Raw genomic sequence first — 26,725 nt, forward strand, 5'->3', positions numbered from 1 at the left:
GTTATTATTTGACACTGCGATAAAAGAGGATATACAGTACAATATGATGGTGTGTTGCACAACCACTTGGACTCTTGGTTTAGAATACATGAAAGATTGTCTTCATTTGAGCACGAAAATTTTTATTACTAATAAAGCAGCCTTCCAGTTAAAAAGTGTGTGCTGTTTCTGTTTTTGAATGAAAAAAAAACAGTTTTCTTTGGTTTCTGTGGTGCTGGATCCAGGAAGCATCCGGTGAAATGGAGCAGAGTGGTTGTGAGAGGAAGACTTTCAAATGTAGTGGACTTATTTAATTTGTTAAGAGCTCTGAGTGTAATTCCCCTCACAGACAGGAGAGTGCATGGCTCCATCATTACTCTATGTGCACTATCAGATACTCTTATTAGAGGTCCACTATGAAGTTAGTGCTTCTTATTATGTGTTATGGACTGGGATATCGGGACATTTAGGAGAAAAATTTAACCAGTTTCCAAAAGTCATGCAGCAGGAAAAAATACTTCCTTAATGTCCCACTCTCACCATCTTTTGATCTATTTAAAAAACGTTCACAGCTGAATTTAATGATTTAGTTGTTTTTAGCTAAATAGGAAAAAAAATAATTTTCTACACTGTAAAAATTGGATCGATTGACGAAAGTTCTGAAATTTGTTGCATTTGAAAACATAACTTTTTATCAAATTCAGTTTTTAAGTTAAGTAACCCATCAATTTAAAAATTTTATTTGATACAAACTTATAATTTTAAATGTAACAAATTCCAAGTACTTTTGGCAATTTTCCATTGTTTCACTTTTTCAGCGTCGGACATTGTTTCTGCAGAGTAGGAGTAGTATTTGTCCTCTATTGTGGGTGGGACTGTTGGTATGGAGTGAGCCTGCTTTATATCCCATCTTCCCTTTGTTAAACAGTTATAGTTTATTCACATTCAAAGGCGTAAAAGTTGATAGTTCTGAAAAGGTTTTAGAATATTTTGAAAGGGTTTCCTAAGGTTAAGGAAATTCCCACTTTCGCAACCGGCTAAAGTTACGATTTCCGCTTCCGTCTACAGATTGATTCTGACGCCATCTTGCGTGTGACCAGAGGCCCCTCCTCCCACTAGCTTACAGCCCCTCACAATACCGGTGCTACCCAGCTATACAATTTTGATTTGCCAGCTCGGATGAAGAAAACAAACCGTACATGGATCTATTGGTCTACAATAAATGGAGCTGGAGCTTGTGGCCTGCCAGTTAGTTTGTATATAACTAAAAGCTTTTTCTAACTGCATTTTTTTCGTCTGCTCTTGATTCACGATTTGAATCATAATAATAATAAAAATTCCAGAAAGTCAGTTTTAATCTTAATTTTAATTTACATGTCCTCCATCATGAGCAAAATGCTGCAAGAACAAGTTAAAGTCGTTATTTTTATTCAAGTCGTTGATTCAGATTAATATTTTGTATTTTCAGACATCTATAGTGCAGTTTGTAATTCATTCTTTCATTCTTCATTGTGGCCTTAAAATAATTTGTTTTCCTGGCTTGTATTTCCCAGAGATCACGTGGACGCTTCAGCTCTGAGTCCAGCCCCCGCACCCCTCAGTGTCTTTCTCCTTAAATTTCCATATAAACCCCCCCATAAAAGCTCCCTGCTATGGTTTATCCACACATATGGGTTCTCCTTCTAGATCCTGGAGCTTCTGTCTTGACTGTGGAAGCAGGATGTTTGTGTGAGATTGCAGTGGTTGTCTTTGAGGAAGAGAGAAAGGGAGTTCAGACAGGGAGGGGGGTGTTTGAGCACTGCAGTGCAGATAAATTAATGCAGCAGTCGAGGCTGAGTCAGCAGCATACTCCCAGTTTGGCCACCAGCCTCGGTGAGTTTGTGCCTGGAAGAGGCGGCATTTGTGTCGGAGTCGAACCCCCGAGCGCCGCGCGCGCGAGAGCGCGAGGAGCTGTCCTTGGTGCTGAAGGTGGAAACAGAAGGACGACCATCCTGTGAACAACTCCGAGCGCTCTGGGTGGGGCTTCGGCGGACCGTCGCTGGGTGGAAGCTGAAATCCACACGAAAATAACAAAACAAAACAAAGGAGCGAACTAAAAATAAACCCCGCGTGCAGAACTAAAATTTCAAAGTGCCACACCTACACACGCCTGTCAATCTCCTCCTCCTCTGTGAGCTTCTCTCCATCACCTCCTCCCTCCTCCCTGAAAGGAGCTGCCACATAGCATGTTGTTTCTCTGAGGGAAAGCCTGGATGAGGCTCAAAATAACATTTAACACCTCTACTTTTTTAAGCTTAAACATTCAGATTTGAGAAAAAATATAATTTTAGAATCTCTTTTCAATTATTTATATATGTTACTATTAATGTCTTATTCAGTTCTGCTTTTTGTTTTAAAAAAAAAAAAAAAAAAAAAAAAAAAAAAAGCTCTAGTTGTAGCCACGGGGATGGGGAGTTTCCCATATCTGTTCAGCCCTCGTGCATTCTGGGAGTTGTGAGTGTTTACTGTTTGTTCTCTCCCTCCATCGTTTTCTTTCTTTCCCCAGAGAGTGACAGAGGAAGGAGGGCAGGTCCAAAGAGGTAGTTCTCCATCACAGTGGAAAGCTTAATAGCTTTCAATCCTTTTTCCTGTTTGTTGTTTGTAGCTTTCTTTTCAAAATGAAAAATAACCCAAACACCCCACGTCCCTAAAGCACAGGTAATAAATAAACAAACAAAAGAAAAACAAATATACCCTTCTTTAGAGGGGTCGAATTCAATAATCCAATTTTTATTTGGACTTAAATTATATCTTAAAACAAATCGTCTTTCCACCAAAAATCTGCTTTACTTTTTAAAATCTTTTATTGCTTATTATTATACATCACAAGAATACAGTAAGCAGAGCAACAGCGCCCGCTTGTGGTCCTCACTATGTATTCATGGCACTTGATTCTCTTAATTTTTATTTTTGATTGCATAAAGAAAAAATCTTAGCCAAAGCAAATGAAAATGACCATAAATTACTTTCATAAACCCTTTCAATCGAATCTTAGCAGTGTGTTAGTTTTAAAGGGTAAATTATTCCCACATTTAAAGCACGTTAAAGTTAAAGATGTGAGTTATTTGGGAAAATTCTTTGAGTTGAATCATCATTATACATTCTCTGCAGTTTCCAGCCCCTTCTCCTGGCATCTGTAAAATACAATTAAATAAAAAAAATGTAAAAGAATTAAATCATGCCATCACGTAACTTAAAATATCTTATTGCTCCATTCTAATTTTTACCTGAGATTCTAAATTATCTCCAAACGAAATACAAGAAATAGATTAAGTACAGCAATAATTTTAGTGCTTACTCTTGTTGTTTGATAGCAGCCAGCCACTCCACAAAATTTTTTGCTTTAATTTTATCAAGATAGTTGGTCAAGTCGCTGGTGAACATCCCGTCTGAGTGTCTTTTGAGGTTCCGGGAGATGTTTAGTCCGCTTTTCATCTCTGCTGTCAGTCCTCTATTGGAAAAAGCCAAGATGGGAATTCATTTTTACAGATTTTTATTGTTAAGCACATGCTTTTAACTGGCAATTATTTTTATTTACAGATTAAGGGAAAAAGTCATAAATAAAACAAGAAAATAGGAAGAAAGGTTAAGTTTTTTTTTCTTTTTCGTCATTCAGAAAAATTGAATAACTCCATTTGAAAAATGAATAAAAAAATAACATTACCTGGACTGTTTGGTTTGATCCAAAACCATCTCTTTTGTGGTTGAACAAAGAAATAGAAGCAATGTGCACCACATGATAATCTTCATCTCCAGATCACCTAGAAGACAACATTTCGTCTGTCATTTCAGAAGAACAAGAAGTTAAACAGAAAGTTATGGGATCAAATATTAAACGTACCTGTGGAAGCTTAACCCCTCTCTCCGGTGCTGGCTGTTCTGGTGCACATGCAGTGTATCAGAGTCACCTAACACGTTAGAACGACACCTTGAGATGTGCTGTGAGTGGAACAAACGTCAGAAAATGCTTTTCTCTGAGTCTTTATAAGGACAGCAGGGGTCCTCCTCTGACACAGGTTAGCTCCAGCAGCTGATGACCCCCTCTCTCATTACGGCGGTGATGTGAACCGGACTGGTGTTTACTCTCTTCAGAAGTCAAAGGTAGGAGAACCCTCGCACTTCCTCAGACAGCAGCAGGTGTGAGGAAACGTCATTCCGCTGTCTGATGCCAAAACTGTGACTCTTAAACTGTAACTCACTTCTGAAAATGTTTTTTCTTTCAGTGACAGTTTACCTTTGACTGAAATTCATTAGCGGTGTTTTGGAAAACTTTTGAAATGTATCACACTCAGAAGATTTGGACTGTAGAACATTAGATTCACGTCTATTTTTAATTTATTTTCAATCCATGTTCTGGGATTAACATTTATCTGACAATAATACCATTTAAAAGTACATTAAATCTGGATTTTGACAAGGACAATGTAACATATTGAATTGTGAAAGACAATTTTTGCTTGTATGTTTGGAACAATTGTCCCATCATTGACCTCTTCTTTTTTTCCTTTTGAATTTTCCCTTCAGGAGTCGCCACGGTGAATCTAACCCTGTCTTCTGCATCCTCTTCTCTAACACCAGCTACCTTCAAGTCTTCATTCACTGCATCCATAAACCTCCTCCATCACACTTCTCCTCCATTCCTCAGGCATCTTCTCACCACCTAAGATCCTGTTGAACAACCCGGTCAGAAACTCCACTGCCATCTCTCCTAGACACTTCCATACCTCCACAGGTATATCATCAGGACCAAGAGCCTTTCCACTCTTCATCCTCTTCAAAGCCCCTCTCACTTCACCTTTACTAATCTTTCTTACTTCCTGCTCCACAACCGTCACCTCTTCTACTCTTTGTTCTCTCTCATTCTCTTCATTCATCAACTCTTCAAAGTATTCTTTCCATCTTTCCATTACACCACTGACACCTGTCACCACATTACCATTCCTATCCTTGATCACCCTAACCTGCTGCATGTCCTTCCCATCTCGATCTCTCTGCCTTGCTAGTCTGTACAGGTCAGTCTCTCCCTCCTTACTACCCAACCTAGCATACAAGTCATCATAAGCTCTTTGTTTGGCCTTTGACACCTCTACTTTCACCTTACGCTGCATCTCCCTGTACTCCTGTCTACTCTCCTCAGTCCTCTCAGTGTCCCACTTCTTCTTAGCTAGTCTCTTACTCCGTATACACTCCTGCACCTCCTCATTCCACCACCAAGTCTCCTTATCAACTCTCTTTCCTGATGACACACCGAGTACACTCCTACCTGTCCCCCTGATCACATTAGCTGTAGTTATCCAGTTATCTGGGAGTACCTCCTGACCACCCAGAGCCTGTTTCAACTGTTTCTTAAAGTTATGCCAGAGCAGGGGTCTGCAGCCTGCGGCTCTGAAGCCACATGTGGCTGTTTTAATCATCCATTGTGGCTCTATGGTTAAAAAAAATATTTTTGTTTGCTTTTGAAAGTAGCTGTAAAGTAAAAAGTAAGTAGCAAAATACACAAAAAAGGAAAGTAATCTATCACTCTTTGAGGCTTCTGACCAAGCAGTTCGGGTTTAACAAAGTTGAACTGAAACGTTATGACAGATTTTTTTTTTTAAATCAATTGGTGGTCAGTAAGTACAACCAGAATTCCTTTTTTGAACAAATTCAAGGATTTTAAGTGAACCACATTGTTAGAAAAATACGTTAATTTTTAAGTGTTGAAGGTTGCAGAGTCTTCCATTTTTAGCTTATAATAGTTTCTTTTCTTCTCCGCCTTATCCTCTCTTTCTTCATCTTCTTCACCACCAGAGTCATCCTACACACCGCCATCCTGTGCTGTCTGGAAACACTCTCACCAACCACACTCTGCAGTCACTGATCTTCAGATTACATCTGTCCTTCTACATTCCTCTCCTGGATACCAAACCTGCCCATCACCATTTCATCACCAACAACATTTAAACAATAAGCAACGTTAACCAAAAGGGACTTGGCTGAAAACAATTAGAATATAGTGTACACAGAAACAAAACTTAGCATCAAGTTCACAAATATGCCACAAACATGATATCAAAATAAATCTTCACACATGCTCTTATGCATATAAAAACAATAAAGAGACTCAAAGAATAAATTCTGCCTCATACCAGCATGTTCAGTTGGGTTAAAGTGTGAAATTTGATGTACCCTTCCAATTTACAATCAGTTAAAACTGTTCTTAATTTTTCCAGTTTTTTCTTAATTATGTTGTCTTGAACCAAATGTGCAAACAGGGTCTCAGTCAGAATATGACTTGCAGTTTCTCTGGAATATACCTCCAGCAAACTAGCTTCCTGTTTCCACTTGTAAAATAACCTCTATGACTCAAGAGAGATGAACTCTAAACTGTAGAAATGCTCTCAGGACCTCTCTTAGATTGATGGGCAGCAACAGCTGTTTCCCACTGGTGATGCAACACTCACCTGACAGCTGAATACCAAAAACTGACAAAACACTGTAAAGACGACTCACTGATAAATCCTTATTACTGTGTTTATCTATTCTTTACACTTTGTGCAAAACCCACTAATTAGGATTAGATTAGGGAAGCTCTGTGTCCTGTTCTCAACCAGCTGATTAGTATTTTTTTTTTTTTTTGCCCAGCTTTTTGTAATTAGCCCTCACCTGTTAACTACAGCATAGATGCTGCTGTTTCTGTTCACTCCAGTGTCAGAACATTTGCTCTGTTAAAGTGGTTATAGTTGCTATCAGTGTGGATTCCTGTGAGTTTCTTTTCTTTTTCTTGATAATATGACTTAATAGATTTTTTTGATTTTGTTGGAGTTGTTTTTTGACTTGAGTTTTGGATTTATGGAAAGCTCACGTCAAAATGGAGTGAAGAAGATCTTGTAAGTGAAACAATTTCTTGACATTCTTGTAAATGTTACAGCTATTTCTCTGTTAACATGTAAATAAAGACTTGAAACCACCGGGTTCTAGATTTGATAAGGATTTCAATGAAAAAGGAACATTTTACTGTTGTTGATTTAAAAAACAAAACAACTGCACTTGATGTTGGCTTAATAATTCAAATACAATGTTGAATGTGAGTTTTTCTTTAGAGTTCATTGTTAGTCAAAAAACTAAAGTCACCGACATTACTATCCTGCTTTAGCAGTTTGGGGTTATTATTTTAACATTAGTGCTTGAAATTATTTTTTAAGGCTTTATGATTTTTCATGCTAGAAGCATAGACTGTCGTTTTCTCCTATTTCTGTTTCCACTCATCAACTCTACTTTGTGTTAGATTTCCCCAACATGGATCGACAGCTGTTATTTTTTGCCAGACATTAAATATCCTTGGTTTTTTTTTCGATTTTGTAATTCCTCCTGTGTTTGGCCTGTTTTGGGTTGTCCTCATGAAATCGTTACAGAACGGCAGCCTGAGTTTCCAAATATTTGTGCTGTGTAGTTTCCATTAACACCAACAGCTGGGATGAACGTAAAATGAGAACTTTTATCTTAAGAACTTGACAGAAACATAATTGTAATTAATTTAATCTTAAGCATTTTATAATAAGCACTTTTTAAAATTTACTGTGAGTTTTACATGTTCAATTTGAATAGGTTCATGTCAAATTTTTGTGTTTTTGGAGCAAATACTGAAGCAGAAGTTCATATCAGTGCAAATGTTGCTCCACAGAGTTCATTTAGATCACTTCAATTGTACATTTTGATCTGATACATCTAATCACATTTTTGCTGTGAACTGATTTTCAGAAATGTCTGACTTGAACTTGTAAGTATTGACCACCAGATGTCAGGCTTGACTAGAAATTAAATCAAACCTCCTGCAGCTCATGCTAAAGAGCCTCTGTTAGCTCAACAGTGACCTTTATTAACCTTCTCCAGAGCAGGATTTGAACTGGCATTTTAACAACCGTTTCAGCTTAGTTTAGCTCTTTATCATTTGAAATGCAACATAAGTTTGTGTTGTTTAATAATAAAAAAAGCAGATTCGTTTGATTTTATTTGCATTTTAATCAGTACTATTTCGGGTCCTTCTTTAAGTCTGTTATTTTATGTTTGCACATTCGCAGTGATGGACTTCTTGTTTATACAGAACATCAACAACTTCTGATTTTGGTGACAAGATCAGAAGGACATTTTGAAGAAGTAAACGTCATCTCATAAAGTCTCTTGCATGTTGGGATGGTGCAGAGAGATAGTCCTCATAGGGAATGTGTTCTGTCTTTAGAGAACTCTTTCACTCCACATTCAATAACAAGCATGGATATGAAACAAACTAATAAATCTGGTTGGGGGATCAGAGTGTTACGCTTTCATCCCTGGAATGCTGCTTCTTTATGCTGATTGTTATTTTAATATTGCATTGATCTGGTGACACTTCCAGGCCATAAAGAGAGAAAATATCTTTGGCTAAGAATGTAATTTAATTTAAATATTTGGTCATTTTAGGCAGGATTTGCTATATTACAGTATATGCCAAGTTTAATTGAAGAGGAAAAAAAACATCATTCTGAAATTGAATTTTTATGAGAGTTTGATATTTTATTTTGGACACCTACTTTAAAAGGAGTGGAATAACAAATAAATCTAAAACGGTCAGTTTTAGCTACACATATACACATGGAAACATCGGACACACATTTTTATTCACAAAACGCTTATTTGTTATCGTTTAAAGTACAACAAATCTATCCCTCAAAGTGTACATTTATTTTTAAGAAAGGATTTACAGAAATATATATTAATCATTTGTTCTTAAACTCTTTGGACATTGTTTAAAGTGCAAACTGATTCTTTTCCACATCCTTTTTTGGGGTACACTGAGGGGCCTCCACACATAATTTCTCACTTGGGGTTTCTCTGTGAATAACAGGATGCTTCACATTAGAAAATGTATCTGCAGAAAAACTTTCCCATCTCAGTTGAAAGATGTCTTTAAAACTCCACAGGAGACAAAACAGAAAGGTTTCCAACAATAAACTATAAGGGTGAGGGCAATGGTTTAGCATGAGACTTTTCTGTCATTTATTTGGGCTGTTAATGACAGGCTATCAGATTCCTATCTCCCCTCTCGGTTCCCTCTGCTCCCTGCTCTAGCCTGGAGGACTGTTTGGTAAGCATCTGGGGGCAGCCTCTTGAATGGGCCTCTGTCTCGCAAAGCCTTTTGCTCCAGCGAGCGTACTCGGGGCATGGATGCTTGGGCATGGGCCGGACAGGACTGAGAGTTTGGTGGTGGGGGCAGGGAGGAGAAAAAACAAAAGATAGCTCTGCAGCTTATGTGTGAGACTTTTCACTGAGTTTGGGATAAAGGTGTTACTTTTATGTTTTACTCTAATCTTGTATGCGATTTGCTTAGGGTCTTTTTGGAAATAAGAAAAGAGCAGAGCTTTGGCATTTTGGAACTTTACAGGTTAGAAGTTGGACAAAGGAGAAGATCACTGAACAAAAATAGCCTAAAATGCAGGTTTTTCCTCACAATAGGACCAGTTTATATCTTTTGAGGGGCAAGAAGACGAGACATTTTTACACTGCTTTCACTATTATTTTTTTTTCTTAAAGTTTTAATGTACTGTATTTTTCAGGGTACAAGTTGTGGTTTTTTGGCAAGTGGTGTGACTTATACTTTGTGATTTAAAAAAAGCGCCAACCACTAGAGGGCAGTGTAGGTGTATCATCATTTACAACTGACAGCAGCGCAGAAGAAGAAGCACTACTCAGTCTTAGGGCGAAATTGTTCCAAAAAAGCACAATTAAAACAAATGTGTTTTTCTTTTATTGTTTTTTAACTTTATAATTCACAGAAAAATAATTTGAAAAGATGTACACGTGTTCTTTAATTTATAAAAATGTATAGACAGATCCAATGTGAGAGTTTTGATGAAGGTTATTAGTGTGTCACTTTATCTTTTTTTTAACTTTACTGTCTATTTTTCTTTGTTATCCCTTTCTGTGGGTCATGATCATTGACTGTATACAAAAACCGGACTAAGTGACCGACATGGACCAAACAGGCCTTACTGACAATGTGTGGTTCCAACATGGCGACGGACATGTAATGGAAAAATGGAGATGGAATTGCCTTCATTTGGTTGGAAGTCATTTTCCGTGGGTGATGTTTGACTTGCTCTGTCCAGTAATTTTTATACAGTCAATGGCCATAACAGTGGGACCATCTTAAGACGTCCGTATTTTTATGTATTTTCTAATATATATGTTTCTTGATTAAATAGGGGCAGACATAAAATTTGAAATTTCAGTACATGTCTTTGGATTTTTTAAACTTAAATATATCATTAAATATAGGATGAAGAATTCAAAACATTTAAGGGATACAGAGTTAAGTTGGCCTGTTAGCATGTGCTTTATGCTATGCTTGTCTTAATAATTGTTAATATTTTATACTAATTTACTACCTACATTTCAGGAAGCTAAATAAGCATTAGCGTGTTGCGGTAGTGTGGCTTGCACATACTAGTCTATCATTGTGTCCAATATTAATATTTGTTATTTAAGATGATATGTTCAATCTTGTTCCAGTGATTTAAAAAAAAAATCCTAACGTGTGACTTACGTTATTTTTTATTTTTATTTTTTGTTGCTTCGACCTGTACTCGAGCTACTAGTGCAAACAATACTGTACTTTATCGCTTACGTGTTTGTGGTCTGTAGACATGGTGACCTCACGGCTAATAGTTCAACACATTTTTTTTTCTTTTCAGACTTGAGCTTGTATTTCCTCCTCTAATTATTTTGTGGCTGTGAATCAGATGCTTCTGGTCTCGCTGGTTCAGAAGTTGAATCAATATGTTTGTGTGTGTGTGGGAAGGTTCTGGCTCAGGCCAGAGCTAATCTGTAAAAGGTAATGGGATTGTAAGTGTGTGGCAGAGAGGAGTGGTAATGGAATGAGGAGGCAGTGCTGTTAGAGCGTGAGCTTTAAACTGACAGACACCTGTATCAGAACACACACCATCTTCCACAGTGTGTGTGTTTTTCACAGGTGTGCGTATGTGTGAAACACATGTTTCTCTGCATGTGGACAGAACGCTTTCAGAGCCTTGCAGCTCCTGCTGACAGACTTCCAAGCATAATCCTTTGAGTTAGTGTTTGCTCCCTGTCATTAGCTGCATAGGTTTGTTACTGCTCTCTTTTGAGATGGACACAAACCTTAGGAAGACAGCGTAAATGCTGCGTGTTGCAGCAGGAAAGGCGTGACTTGTGCTCACATTTCCTACCACTGATAGTACTTATCTCCAAAGACAGAAAAATAAGGTAATGCTGCAGCTACAGTTGTCGAAACACCCCCGCCTCTGTGTGTTTACTACATGGCAATTGAGCAGTGCTAAACATCAGAACGAAGTTACAATATTTGGACCAGAATATCACCAAACCAAATTTGAGCATTGTCAGTTAAACTTATAAAAAATCTCACTATTACATAATATTTTGGCTGAACCCCTTTGATTTGTCCGTTTGTAACCCTGTGAAGCGCTGTTATGTCTGTGCTTTCAGAATCATCACATAAGCCCTATATGTGTCCCATTGTGATTTAGTTTTGGGAGCAGAAATGGTAGATTAGTCCTAAATCCAGTCAAGTAGATTATCCACTGGTCTTTAAAGCTTGTGCATCGAGGGTTTCTCATAATTGCCTCTTGTGGTTTGGAGGGCAGGAATGCCCAGCTCACCCACAGTCAGGGGGATTCAACGGGGCAGAGCTGCTGGGTGGGAAGAACACCGATCATGGGACAGTGTGCATGCTCTTAGCTAATTATTTTAATTTTATTTTACAGATCTCTTCTCACTCATCTGGGTTTGTGATTGTGCATAAAAAATAAGTGATCACTGTTTGAATTCCTGGTTTATCTCTGAGCTTTCAGCAGCAACAACTTTGACCATTTCTAACATCTTTTTGCTTTTTTTCTAGCAGCTTGACACAATTGTAGATGTCATTTGGAACTTCACAATAAAAAATATAAGAATAACAATTTATACAAGTTTTACATTAAGTTTATGAACCCACTCTGACAATAATTGTGTTTTAGTATGTTCTTGTGGGATTTTTATCATGATAAAGGAGAAAATTCAAGAAAATTAAGCATAAAACTATATTTCTAAGTGAAATTTATTCAAATTACTGTGAATCAGGAGCAGACAACACGTTTGAACAACCTTTGACAAGCTACAAACTTCCTGCTCCATTCTGCAGAAGTAACTTGTAGATATCTAAATTTGTGTACCATACCTCCAATTTCCTCATCTAAGATGGCATCTGGCTCAGAGCTGTTCAACTAAGTGTTTCAATAATGCTATTCATTTACATTGTACTGCTAATGTTAGGTTGGGGTTTTGAGAGGCTGTAAGCTAGCTGGGGAGAGTGTAAGTAAAGGGATGATGGGAAATTAGTGGACACCAACAGTCCCGCCCACAACTTTCCAATGAATTCCTGCCGCTCTGCAGAAACTGTATCGAAAACGTTGTGAATACATTGTCCTCTGGTTGGTATCGTTGTTCTTAATATGCAAGAAATTAGTTAACCCCTTAACGCTTGATTTTATTTCCAGCTATGAAAAAAAAAATCACTTATGTTTTTGCTTTTAGGTAAATGCAACATTTAGGTAATTTTGGAGCCGTTGTGTTTTGCTGCATATTTGGGACTACGTATGAATTAATTCATATTTTAAAAAAAAGTAGGATTACATGCATCATAACAGATGAAATGTCAATAAATATTTTCAATTTTCTCTCAACAAAGCAATATTTACATATTTTTTTCCATTTCTTTATTTTTCTTCGATCTGAACTCTGTACCATAAAACAATCCTCTTTTTTTCTGTCGAGACAGTCATGCATTGTTTCTCAGGTGGTTTTGTCTTTCCTGGTGAGCTGTTGGGGGTTTTTTTTGTGCTGATGCAGGGTTTAGTTTAGGGTGGAGGTGGCAGGGCTTCAGACAGAGTATTCCCGGTGCAGCAGCTCCATCCCAGCGCTCTTAGAATTCAGCAAATGATTTAACAGCCGGTCATTGATCCACCTGGTAAACATTCATTGCTTTCAAACAGATTTTCCACCGCGCTCGGATCTCTCTCTCATGCTTATGCATTGGAATGTGACGCTGTGTGTGTGGTGTGTGTGTGTTTAAATTGAAGGCGGGCTGGGCGGTAGGGCGGGGGTGGGGGAACTGATTGGACTCTGACTGAACGAGTGTTGGCAGAATGTGGTTGAGTCCAAGAGAGGGGGAAAAGGACAGATAATAGAAAGTGTGGTAGTAAGATGTAGAAATGAAGGATTTCTCTCACCCATTAACCAGACAGGGCCATTGTTGCCTTCACTTCACACTGGCACAATGTTGCTGTGACTGACAGCCCGGCGAGCCGCCTCTGTGGGTCTGCCACATGGTGAGCTGTTGAATACGTAAAAAGCCAATTCTTTGGAGATAAAAATGTCTTACTGCTTCTCTTTTTGTTCCAAAAATGCCCTTTTTTTTAAAGCTTTAGTGTTTGTTACTACATCACTTCTTCAACTCTAAGAGATTGTATATTATACAACACCAAATGTAGTCCAAAAATGTTGGCCTCTGTAAAAGGCTGATGGGAAGTAGAACCACGGCGAGACACCTTCAGCGAGGACGGCTGTTGAGGAGAAATGAAACGTGATGGTAAAACGCTCACAGACGGAGGTCGTCTCATGGAATTCCACAGCGAGAGCAGGGACGCACATGGGAGGCTGCAGGAGCAACAATGGCCGGGGACATCTGTCATGCGTGGCTGCACTCCCCTTTGCCTACAATGGGTCCAGAGGACCAGCCATGGATGTCTTTCTTTTCTCTCCCCTCCTTTCCGGGGACACTTCTGTCCCGTACAATAGGTCTTTTGTCCCCTCGCCACTTTTTGCCAGCGTTTAACCCTTCAATCCTGCTCTTTTTTCAGCCGTCTCTTTCAGCGTCCACTAGAAAACAAAACAAAGTCGAAACCATGACTGTTCATTCACCTCCTTCTGCCTCTGTTGTCCTGATGACTTTCTGCTTCAGCTTTATGTTGTGCGTTTGTGTGAATATGTTGAAACTTTGTTTATTTGAGCTTTTTGATTTGGGAGATCGGCAGACTGAGGAGAAAAATTCTTCCACCTACATACTAAACTACAGCCTCACTGTGCACAGCTCAGCTGGCCTCACACCAGCTCTGATTTCCCCACATCTGCTCAGTTGCATCAACAAATTAAGGCTAAATAAATCAGGATCTTTCATCTCATTTTTGTTCAATTCCTCCTAATCCCCATGAGTTACAACTTAGTGGTCATGCCTCCAGGATTCAGAACTGTTGAAGAGTGTCATCACCACTCACTCAACTCTGGTGCAATTACTGTTGTGACTCATAAATTCCAAATCTATGATTGTGTTAAAGCTGAAGCTCAGTGTGACTCTGCTTGAATCTGTCCGTTCTCTCAACAGTCTGATGTAAATTGCACATTGATTTTTTTTTTCCACAGCCTCTCATACTTAAGGACTTGAGAGGGTTGAGCTTGTCTTCAATTGATTGGTCAGATTGCAATTTATTATTTTTGTCAGTGGTAGACATTTTCTTAGGGACTCTTGGCAGTAATCTTGGCTTGTCAGGGTGACAGAATGACAAAGCAAAAACTTTCAATGAAAACTTTCCCACCCACTGCATCATATGCAACATTTAAAGACCCACTCTGATAAAAATTGTACTTTCTGTGTTTAAATTTGCATTTTTCTGAGTATTTCTTCCTTCAAATGGCTCTGAATCAGGACCGGATGAAAAAATGGAAACAAATTTCTAGTTGTGACGTAAAAGCTATAATCGGAAGGTCTTAAGCTCCCTGCTTCGCTCCATTCTGAAACATCCACTTGCAGAAAAATAGGTCCATGTACTCTTTGTCTGAGATGACATCTGGCTCAAAACGGTACTCGAATATTATTCACTATTTTAGTTGCACTGCTAATGTTAGCTTGAGGGGCTGTAAGCTAGCGGGGAAAGCGTGTAGGATGACGGGCAGTGGATACATTCTTAGACAACAGTAATGTATCCCAAAATGCCAGTGCATGGCGTCTTTTCTCAGCAAATTTGGCTGGTGGTCGTGCAGCAGCATTTATAATCGGGAGGTAGTAGTAGTATTTTCACAGGCTGTGCCGTGGCCGCAGAGGTTTTAGGAAGAAGTTAAATTTTTTGTTTTTTATTCTAAAAGTTGACATTGGTCAGTGGCCACACGGGCACAATTTGAAGTTGCATGATGGCCGTCCGATAACATCACCCCATTGGGTGACAGCTGGGTGGCCACAGGGCGGATCGCTGTCTGGCAGCAGCTCTGACTGGATGATGTGTAAATATCTCTGGACGGCGGCCGTCCATATCAAGTGCCACCGGCTACCAGTAGGGTTATATAAAAAGTGGGCGATTCTGCACGCCTAACTACCACCTAACTACATTCATGACCACACCAAAGATCGTCAAAAAAATCGGGTGACCGTATGAAATAATGAAGATTCTGCTGACGCCTCTCCATCACAGTTGTATTTGTGACCGTAGCTTCACTTGCCAACAGTTCTGCAGAACTACTGCCACTCTGCAGAAACTAGGTCCTAAAAATTCAGATAAATTTTAACAACAAGTGGCATAATTATACTTAAAAGACCACTAGGAATACTTTTAAAATAGATCAAAAGAGGAAGTCTTTAATCTTTGTGAGTTCTTGTTTAAGCTGCTTCTGGCCCACCAGAGACGGACAATCTCAAGATGTCTTCTCCGTTCCTTTTGCTGATTTTCTGGATCGTGTGTGCAGAGGCTACATAGGTAGGATTGGTGTGAAAATCAGCGGGGCATCGGCAGAACTAGTGTCCTGTCATGACAGCTAATTGCCAGTATCTGCTGTATCTTAAAGTTTAAAGGTGATCCTGTCGCTGGCTGTACTGGTGGGAAGTGCTTTTCCTGAGATGTGACAGCTGCGAACAGCATGGCTTCATCCTGAATCTGGTTTGATGGTGCAGCACACTCTAACAAGTTTAACAGCTGATACCTAAATAATGTGAAATGTATGAATCATTGTGGGTGGGTGTGTATGGGGGTGGAGCCTGGGAGTTACATTATAAAAGTTTTATGGATGTTGTGATTTCTTCATTGACATTTTTACAGTTGTTTCATTGCAGTCAGCATTTCCAGGATCCGATGAAAGGCGTGGTCGTCCCATCCTGGTTTTCCTTCTCCATTCCTCCTTAACTAGTTCAAGGAAAACGGGGAGGGACGTAAGAAGCAAATTCTTGGTGTGAGTGGCTGAGTCAGTTGTTGGAGATAACATTCTTGTGTTTTCACAGTCAGCATAAATATTTAAGTAAAGCTGTCAGAGGTGCTCCCTCTTAGCCGGCCCGCTCTCAGAGCCAGGAGAAAACAAAGGAGGAAAAGAGGGGGAAAAACCGCAGAAACGGGCCGAGGCCCCTGAATGATGGTTGTCTGTCAGCATGGTGGTACTCCGTGGCTATAACCACAGACATTCGCACGCTGACAGGTCCTGTGTGTGTGTCTAACACCTCTCGGTGCTGTCTAGCTGATCCGATGGCCCCTCCAGGCGTGCTGTTATGACAGCTTATTCTCTGCCTTGAGAGACCATCAGGGCGTGTTCTGACAGGGCCGCCGCTTGGAATAGCTCTGATGAGAGGCGAGCGCAGACCTCTATCATTCTGCTGCTGCTCTCTGTCACTCATGCATCTTTTTGAGTTTCTCCATGTTTAGTGGTGTCGTGGACTAATCATTTTACACTTGGAAAAACTTTGATCAGTTATTATTTTAAACTGCCAAGTAGCAGTCCTCGCTCGGAGCTTCATGACTCCTTTCTCACATTTTGCGACATGAAATCGACGACCTTTAAATCACTTGTCAACACAGACAAATGAATTCTAAACACATTTGGAAAATGTAAGTTGTAAGATTTAATCTGAAGCCTTTATTGATTGAGGAAATGCTAAGAAGTGGGATCGTGTGAACTTTGTCTGTTTTTGTGGCGGTCGCCATCTTGTCTTAACCTTTTAAAAATATGTGCAGGTGGTCTGAAAGATGTCAGATGTAACGCTGATGATTCACATTAAAGACCAGACTTCTGTTTGTGGGAAACTTCATAACCAGATACAACACGAATCATCCATCTTTCCACTTTCTTAACCTCCTTTGTCCTTTTTGGGGTCACTGGGTTGCCGGAGCCTGTCACAGCTACTGTTGGGTAGGGGTGGGGGTACACCGTGGTGCAGGGCACACTATCACTCCCACACAGTCAGAATTAGAGTAATCAATTAACCCAAGAAGAATTTTTTAGACTGTGGGAGGAAGTTGGAGTGCTTGCAGAAAACCCACGCATGAGGAGAGACATGTTCCTCTAGGGTCCCATCAGTGATTTGAACCAAGGCCTTCTCGCTGTGAGGCAAGGATGCTAACCAATGTGCTACTGTGCAGCCCCACATTTAAAACGTTAATTAAAAATGACCACGTGGTACCGGATTGATTTTAGATCTGACCAAAGAGGCAAAAAAAAAAAAAGTTTAAAACCAGACAGAAGTTTGTTTTTGTTGCAAAGGTGACCCATTCACATGGAACTCATCTGTAGTAATCCACCTATTGTAGCGGTTAGGGAACTGCATCTGTATAATTTAGCTTTTCTTTTTTAAATGTGATTCAATCTGGAAGTCAAGGGGCTTTTTGGGGAGTGGCCCAAATGAGTATTGACTTTCACATAGTTTATTGCCTCTTTAAGTGGTAGCTGTGCATTTAAACTAAGCTTTTGTTATGAGCTGTTTTGCATTGTTAATTGCCTTTTTTTAAATGTACATTTTTTTTAGGTTTCAGAGTTTTCAGATCTGCCAACCAGTATTTGCTTCATATGTCCAGGTCACATCACAAACACTGGGATGACCGTGCTAATACTCTTGTAGAATTGCACATCACATCAGACCTAAACAGTTTTATAACTAAAAACATACATTTATTAGAATGGCTCTTAATATTAACCAGATGGCGGAATTTTGTTTTTATTTTACTTGTTTTATTGAATTCTTCTATCTTCTATGTACTTTATTGATTTTTTATTTTTTTATTTTATGCAATTATTGTTCTAGTTTTGTTCTGAATCTTTTAATTTTTTATTGTTTTTACTTTTATTGTAAAAGAAAATTGTAAAGTGCTTTTGAAATTTAAGATTGATTTATTCATTATCTCTTTATAAAATGGTAATGGAGCCTCGTTAAAGAGTTTGTTTAATTATTTTAACACAGGTTATCTATATATTTTTTTCTGTAAAAAATCCTGAACTCGTTCTGTAAAACACAGATAATGACAGAAAACATTTTTATCATAGTAAAATAATGGATTTTAATTGTTTGCCAAAAAAGGCACAAATTTTATTCTACACTCCAATAATCTTTGGAGCTGCTTTCTTTACTTTCAGATCAGAATAGCCCCTGCTTTTAAGCTAATAATGCACCTCCTCATAATATATGTATATGTTTTTATTAAGCTTTCATGAAGTCCGAGTTGCAAAGCAAATAAAATAAAATAAAAAGAATGGACAACTCATAAAGAGGGACCTCTATAGTGCTCGTACTTATTGACATTGTGAAGCCGAGATAAGGAGATCAGAGCAGTAAAAATGTCCTTGACAGAGCTGTGGCCAGGCCTTAGCTAACAGATCAACCAGCACCATCTGTGACAACTGCAGAAGCAATTATCCCGTATCACAACCTGACTGACCATCTTTATTAAAACCTGCCCACAGCACCTGAGATTAACCCTCACTCCTCGTCCTCCATAATCTTGCCAGCCTTCATTCTCCTCCTGCATGGAGGAGCTCACGGTCCGGCTCTCAGGGTTAGCCGTCTCTTTGCTGGCCGTATTCAGGAGCTGCTCTCTGTCTAGCTGCACGGTCAAAGACTGCTGTCGCCATAAAACCGTCCAATAGCTTAAAATGACCATAAGCCATGTTATTACAGCAAGAGGCAGACACAAACAGTGGGTGTGGGGTAACCATAAAAACAGCATCATGGACTTCTCTCTCGAATGACACCTGAAGGTCAGTGATCGCCTGCTGTGATCCCAATACATCTCCCAGGGACACCTTGGTCTGGATGCTGAAGAAAGGATGCTGCTCCACACTGACTGCACGGCTAACCTTCTCACAAGGTTTGATAAATTCATCAAAGAAAGTGAAGTTCAGTTTTAGCAGATTCAGAAAATGATGAATCAAGTTCTTATAGGTGGAGCTCCAGCAGCTCATTCATGTCTTTATTTTGTAATTTGATTGAGATGGTTTGTCCAGGTGTCAAAGGTCAAACTCAGATTTAAGACGATAAAGCTCTTCTACTTACGGCTCTGTTAATGTTAAAATATTCAATCAAATCATATCCATTTAAGAATTTACACTTAGTTCAAACGAACTACCCCACACTATTAGATTACATTTATTTTTTTCTATTTTCTATTCAAATCAACTTGTCACTGAGAAAATCTGTTTTTAATAAGTAGTTATAAAAACGAAATAAATATGGAGCTTTTATTACTTAACATTAAATTATTTTAATAAAAACTAGCAATTTGAATAAAAGTGTCTGCCAAATAACTACATTTTACGGATTAAGATGATTATTTAACATTAAAGTCCCCACATGGCCTCAGCTTTTGCAGAACTCAAAAAACAATTCTTTGGGCAAGTTATGACAAAAAATGATTTCAGTTGTGAAATTCTAGCATAATAAGAGGCTTCATGAAACACTTGTAGAAAACAGCATCCTGAACTTCTTATCTCATATGATCATTAATGACAGATGAGTAGCCATGACAGCAATGTAAATAACAGGTTAGAAATGGACCAACTTTTCAAAAATAAAAACCCTTGCAGCTGTTGTACAGTTGAGAACTGCCTACAAGCACAGCGAGGCGTCAAGCTAGTTTGGCAACAATTCTGGGAAATGGCAAAAAATGTGTACAATTCTTTAGAATGTTTGAAATCTCAAACGGTAAATGTGAGAGACTTCATTTTCTTTTCAAACACGGTTTCAAAGCTCATTTGTGCTACGGTGAGGATGCAGTTTTCAAAGCCCTCGACTGGATTCGTTTGTCTATGTAATCCTACTAACAAACAGAACAGAAATGGGATATTTTTTAGGTCAAATTTTCCTTTTGAAGCCAGTTGTGTGCTTGTGTAAAGGCAGCTGTTTTGGTACGAGTGTAAGGGAAAAACTTATTGTCAGGTGGGGAATCTGTGGTTTCACTGGCCTTCTAATTGCACCATGTCTTCATTGTAGAAAATGAACAGACCTTCAAAGTGCAGAGGGCCACATAGACAGCCTGCACTCTTGTGTTGTCAGAATGAAAGGTGGTGACGAAGAGCAGAGCTGCTGGCTCACGGAGGTGAACAGGGACACATTGCTTCATTGTGTGAAGTGCTTTTTTTCCTCTTATTTTTAAGAGGAAAAAACGTCTTGTAGACCGTCCTCTGCCCTCTGCATTCTTCCCCCAAACCCAGAATGTTGCATCCAGTGTCAGTGTGTAAAACAGATTCCCACAAACACTCCAGAAGACTCCTCACTCTGTTGTTTTCCTTTTGTGGGGGCCATTAAGCTATCAAAGATGTGGCCTGTGAAAAAATGAAACATTGTCCAGAGAGCTGGAGAATTCCTCCGAGCTGGGGGAGGATTGGGAGCAGAGGTGTGTGTGTGTGTGCGTACGTGAGAGCATGGGGGGGATTAAAGAAGGTTTGGTGGTGGAGGGCGGGTGGGACAATGATGATGGACAGACATGGGGGAGCCCGCTCAGTATCAAAGCAGCAGGAATGTAGAGCGGGCTGGTAGGACCTGGAACGCTCTCCTAACCCTCTGATGTGATGTGATGTGATGTGTGAAGTGGAGGGGTGAGTCAGAGCTCAGCACTGCATGCAGCACCCGAGATACAGAGCAGGGCCACCGATACACAGCTGGCCGCCAGGTTTACGCCAGGGCTGCTCGAGATTGTTGGGCGCACATGTGGATTTGTTTTGTTGTCGGACTGCTCTAATGGATACCCTCTGTTTTTGGAGGAAAAAAAAAGCCTTCTCCAAAATATTCCAAATTTCTTTTAAGCTCTTTATTCAAAACACTCCCAGTTTAAATGTGACAGCAAACCAACAACTCATCTGTCTGTGTATCAGCTTTCTGTCATTTGGGTGTGAATGGAAAATGCTTCTTTCCAAAGGCAGGGGGGCAAGAAGGGGGACATCCTTGCTACACCCACTTGTTCAGTCACTATCTGAACAAGTCATCTTGATAAAGAATAAAAAATAATCAATACATCCTTCTTTAAAGTCCCGGTCATCTTTTGATCTATTTCAAACGTTTTTCCAGGGGTCTAAAATGTGTAAAAAAAAAGTTGTTTCCTAGGACATTGTTTCTGCAGAGTGGTGGTACCTCTCAGAAATTCACCCCTGAGTTGTGGGCGGGACCATTGGTTTGTAGTAAGCTTGCACTAATCTCTCTCCTGGTGGCAGACAAGAAGATGGCTGAAAATCCTTACCAGGAAACAGAAATTGCCAAATATCATTAGCTGGAAGCAGAAATTCCACAAGATTTCAGGGTTGTAGCCACTTTTATTAAGCATTCTGTTATTGTTTAGGATTAGCTTAAATGTTTTAAAAGAGGGTGAATGCTTTATGAAAAAATATTAAGAAAAGTGTTCAGATTTGTAAAGCTGTAAAGACTTTTACATTGGCGCTTTAGCTCCAGACCTGAGTTTACGTTTGGCCGCAGTGAGCCACAACCCCTTACATGATCAACGTGAATCAGCTCTGTCACGAAAAAAATCGCCTTTGCACTAATATAAAATTAATTTATATTAGTAATATGTTGCATATCAGTTAAAAACTGCTTTAAAGTGGTGCTTACCAGCATAAATCTGCTTTTCTCTGCAGATCAGAAGTCATGATTTGTCATGTAGGTTTTGGCAGAAACACCTCAGGTGGTAAAGGTTTAAAGCTTAAAAGGAAAAAAAAAAAGAAAAAAATATTCTATCTGGGTCACCAGTTATATTAGTCTATTTCAACCAAAAACAATAGTATTTTTCAACTGAAATTTGTGCGTGCATAGAGGAGGCTAATGATTTTCTGCCTCCAGGTCCCACTCCTATTTTCCCATGATTCCTTTGTTTACACTCCCTCCCACTAGCTTACAGCCCCTTACAACCATAAGCTAACATTATCAGTGTAACAAAAATGGTGAGCAATATTGTAGCTATCCAGACGTACAGTTTTGAGCCACATATCAGTTCGGACGAGGAAAACAACGGTGTACATGGATCTACTAGTCTGCACATGGATGCATCAGTATGGAGATAGCAGGGAGCTATTGCAGATTTTACCTAACTACAGGCTTTTTTTAATGGTCTTTTGATTTGACTGCTACTGATTTCAATTTGAATGAAGAAATACTCACCAATACAATTTTAATCTTAATTTCTTTGTATATGTCCTCCATCATGGAAAAGGCTACAAGAATATGCTAAAAACTGTTGGAGTGGGTCATTAAAATTCAAAATTCATTTTTTTCCAACTCAGAGCCGCATTTCAAGTGTGACAGTTTCATTTGTTTTCTGTCTTGTAAGCGAGCACAGTGTTGTCTGTGGTTTCTTCTGAAGCTTTTACAGTATCAGTTCAATTACGGCTGCACATCCGCTTCTGCTTAAGTCCATTTGCTCTTACTTAATGTCGAAACTATTCCCTGATGCTTTGTTCTTAACTCCACAGACAAATCTTCTTTCTCTCCCCTTTCTGTCTCCAGGCTGAGTGGCTCTTTGCTCTTTCCCTCACCCTGCCAGTAAAGCGTATAACCAGCACTGCTTTTCACCTCCATCTGCGGGGTCATTAACCCACTAGAGATCTTAGTTTATTTTTCCTTTTTTTTCACTCCCGCAATGTCTGTATATTGTTTTCATTTTTATTCTTTTCCTCGAACAAAAGGAAAACATTCAATAGTTATTGATTTGAGGACATGCAACTTTTACAGCAGACCCCCCATTTAATCACAAAAGCTGATTTATAGTGGGCCCTCTGACAATCCCATTAAACTGCTGTCTAGCTAATCAAGTGAATTCTTTCTCTTGCAGGACCGATCCTTTATAAGGCCAGCAGAACAAATCCTTGCAGTAACAGGATTGACAAGAAACTGGAAGGTGTGGAGCAGCTTGGGTTTACATACAATTCTGAAAAACATGTTTACAATGAAGCTGATCATAAAGCTGCAGGACACATGAACGTTACTCATGAAACAAAGCAGTAAAGCCTTTTAGAAATGCTTTTCAGAATGGAGGAAACATTCACTGGAATGTTTTCCACCCTTTAAAAAAGAAAACAGAAGCAATCATACAAAACAGAAGTCGCAACCCACTTCCCTGATTTAAAAAAAAAAGTTTCATAAAAAATACTCTTTGACATTCTTTATAAATATATTATCATAAAAACTAATTTTTTAAACTTCTCAATTAAATGTATACAACTTTTTTGTCATTGGTGTTTGAGAAAATATTTGGTCAAAAAGCTAATGACTAAAGAAAAAATATGTTCTCCATAATTACTGTCTTTGTGGTTCAGAGGTAAAGTGGGCGACCTCTGATTGGAAGATTGTAGGCTTGGTGTTGAAGTGTCCTTGGGCACGACACTGAACCCCACATTGGTCCTAGGGTTACAGGTAAGTGTCAGTGTTGGGCATGTGAATGTGTATGGGTGAATGGGACTCTAAAGCAGTTTGGGCCATAAAGAGAGATAGTAGTCTCCAGGAACGGCCCTGGACATAGGGGACCTAGGTGGTCCAATCCCAACGATTAGGCTATATATTAATGTTTTTTTGTTGTTTTTTTATGACACACCACTCATTTTGTGTGATAAAAAAAGTTTACATTAAAAACATAAATAAAATAACTCAAAAGTTTGGCTTAAACAACAGTTTTGCCTGGTGCTGCCCCCACATTGAACAGCTTAAACACTTAAAAACACTTAATTGAGGTTGGAAAAAATTGAGTTTACCCAGCGATCTGTTTTTTTTCCCCCTAAATTTCAACCTTTAATAATAGAAATCATTGGACTTGTAACAAAAGTTAAAGTTCTTCACTCCTCCCTAACTACCAAAAACTATATGGCTATCTGGTGCCTTGTATTTTAAATGGAATTTAGACACCATTCTTACTACATGCTTTTTTGAAACGACGAATATCCATATTCCAAAGTAAAACCTAATTAGATGAACATACTATTTTATGAATTCTGTTTTCTGAAGATAAAAACTTGGATGATTAGAAAAACTGAATAAAATACTTTTCTTACTTGAAAAATTGTTTAAATGTAATGCATTTTGGTTTATCTTCTTCACTGCAAAAAAAAAAAAAAAACAGCAAGCATTAAAGCTAACTGTTTTTTTTTGCAGACTTCTGGGAAATTTCTAAAGCACTGGATTTTGGAATAGTGTATTTGAGCAGCACTATAAAACAGTGAGTGCACCAAGTGGTGATTATCTTAAGAATTCAGACACAACCAAAGTCAGAAGTTGTTTGTCCTCTTTCCTGGTGACTCTCCTTCAGGCTTTTTTGTTGTCGTCTCTTAGAGTAAAAGAGAACGTGTTTCTGTCACACCAGGACAGCTCTTCATCTTATGCAATTGCACACACAACAACCTCGTGTAATAAAACTATTCCAGTAACCCTCCACATTTTTCTTTGCATCTCCTTTTATTTATTTATTTTTATTAGTCACTCATCCACTTGGCTGCTGCACATCTACCAAATGAGGTGGGGACCAAACTGAGACGGTGATGGAAACCTGGGGACACATGACTGCATTTTATGAGCGGTTGATAAAATTTCACTGGATCTTGTCTCGTCTTAACTTTAGTAAAGATCCAGTTGGTGATTGCTCCGTGTCCTTCATGTGTTTTAAGGCACGCTGCCTTTTTCTATTGTGTCAAATCTATTTTTTTTTACATCATTCTGTAACTTTTTGTTGTTTAACACACCAAATTATGTAGTAATGAAGAAAATAGAGTATGCTTGTCTCTTTGCAGTGTTGTGTAGAGGAGTATATGTTCATTACTACAACGAATTTAACATTAATGCAAAGAAGTACTATCATATTCAATTCTATGTAGTGTAGAGTAGAGTAGAGGTAAAGTTTTAAGTTTTGTCCAAATTCCCTCAATACTCACTACTTAGGCCAAATCCGAATTCTTCCCCTACCCCTACGACTTCTCTCTATACACCCAAATGCTGTTATGTCTGATCCAAGCGTTGGCAGCTACGCTCTAAGATTCTAGATGATCGGTGAATATTGAGGACGTTATTAAGTAGGAGTGCTGTCTGAATATTAAGACACTATATTTCCATAACTCTGTTTTTGGGGCTACATGTAGTGTCAGGGAGAAGCCGTAGGGGTGGGGGTAGAATCTGTACCATTTAAGGTGTGCACCTTTATGTAGGGGTGTCCAAATCTAAATTCCAAAATTCACCACTCTAGAAATTTTCTGAGAAGGAACACTAGTATGCATCGATGCTCATTAGATTGTCGAATATAGACGACAGTCCATTGCGTTTAAATGATTTATTTTAAAATTATGTATTACAATACATTTTTTACAGTCATCCAAGTTTTATCATTTGAACAAAAGTGCAGTCATTAATAGTGTTTGTAAAATGTTTATATTTATTAGGTTTTTTTACTTCAGAAAATGGGTGGTTAGGCACTGTACAGCCCCACACAATATGTTTTTTTTTTTTTTTGTGGTTAGAGAGTACTGAGGAATTGCTATTTAGCCATAGTTTTAAATTTGTATAATTTGACCCAATTCTTTGTGGAAAAACAAAAAAATCCAATCCATGTTAAAGCCACTTTCCTGACAGAGTTTGTCTGTTTTTATGATTTCTGTGCCCGCATCACGCTTCCACAGGAGAGGACATGGTTTGAATCCCAGCCCGACACACCCCAAGTCTTTCACAGGACTGCTGCAGGCTCATCCAGGAGTCCAGCTCAGCACCTCTGGATCTCAGAGGAGCTACAATTGATTTGATCTCCTCACTTATTCCTCGATTGACACAGATACGGTGTGCCACAGCTCCTTGACAGAATAAATCTTTGTCAGTCTCAACAATCTTTTTGTCAGCAGACATTCAAAGGTATTTCCTACAGTGTTTATGGAGATTTTCAGCTTCCAGCTCAATAGCGGCACTGCTTAGCTTTGACGGCGATTGCTTTTCTCCTGTTTCATTTGCATATTAAGAGTGGGTTCCCACAGGAAAGATCAAGGTAATCTATGTATGGCCAATGCTGGGCCGCTGCCAGGAAGGCTCTGTCGATTCCATTAAAGGTGGGGCCAGATGTTTGTCATTACCTTTATTGATAACCACGGGGTCAATACTGTGATTTATTCTGCTGGGATAGGACTAAGCTTTAGTCACAAGTTTCACCAGAGCCTGATCAATAGTACAAAGTGGACAAGTACAACATGAGCGCATATGAATATCAGCAATGCAAAAACGAGAAACAAAGTTTGATGGAGTGACAGAAACTGGGGGAAACTCTAAGAACTGTTGGGTTTCTGATAATGACTTTTTGTGAAAACTTAGAAATAAAGATGGATAATACAGAAATGTCTGTGCAATATTCCTTAATTATTTAAAGTCTCACTTCGATCATCTTTTGAAGCGTTCCTTGTGGTCTTTAAT

At 38.9% G+C, this 26,725-nt stretch overlaps 2 long non-coding RNA genes across 7 annotated transcripts; one reads left to right on the plus strand and one right to left on the minus strand.

Annotated features, from left to right (window-relative positions):
* Positions 1–1,386: 1,386 nt before the first annotated feature.
* Positions 1,387–6,609, minus strand: LOC112159599. Of its 4 annotated transcripts, none has more exons than XR_004948174.1 (6): positions 6,462–6,609; positions 3,860–3,926; positions 3,683–3,779; positions 3,317–3,469; positions 2,123–3,152; positions 1,387–2,028 (listed from the first exon to the last, which is right to left on the minus strand). It is a non-coding gene; the product is annotated as an uncharacterized LOC112159599 (long non-coding RNA). The 4 variants fall into 4 exon arrangements; XR_004948175.1 differs by having other exon boundaries at positions 2,119–3,152; XR_004948176.1 differs by having other exon boundaries at positions 1,387–3,152; positions 3,860–3,957; positions 6,462–6,600.
* Positions 6,610–6,761: 152 nt separating this feature from the next.
* LOC112159556 lies at positions 6,762–26,148 on the plus strand. 3 transcript variants are annotated; one of them, XR_004948178.1, is made up of 3 exons: positions 6,762–6,887; positions 23,127–23,192; positions 25,951–26,148. It is a non-coding gene; the product is annotated as an uncharacterized LOC112159556 (long non-coding RNA). The 3 variants fall into 3 exon arrangements; XR_004948177.1 differs by lacking the exon at positions 6,762–6,887 and having other exon boundaries at positions 20,607–23,707; XR_002921508.2 differs by lacking the exon at positions 6,762–6,887 and having other exon boundaries at positions 20,607–23,192.
* The last annotated feature ends 577 nt before the right edge of the window (positions 26,149–26,725 follow it).

The sequence above is a fragment of the Oryzias melastigma genome, linkage group LG7 (genome assembly GCF_002922805.2).
Source record: "Oryzias melastigma strain HK-1 linkage group LG7, ASM292280v2, whole genome shotgun sequence".
NCBI lineage: Eukaryota > Metazoa > Chordata > Actinopteri > Beloniformes > Adrianichthyidae > Oryzias > Oryzias melastigma.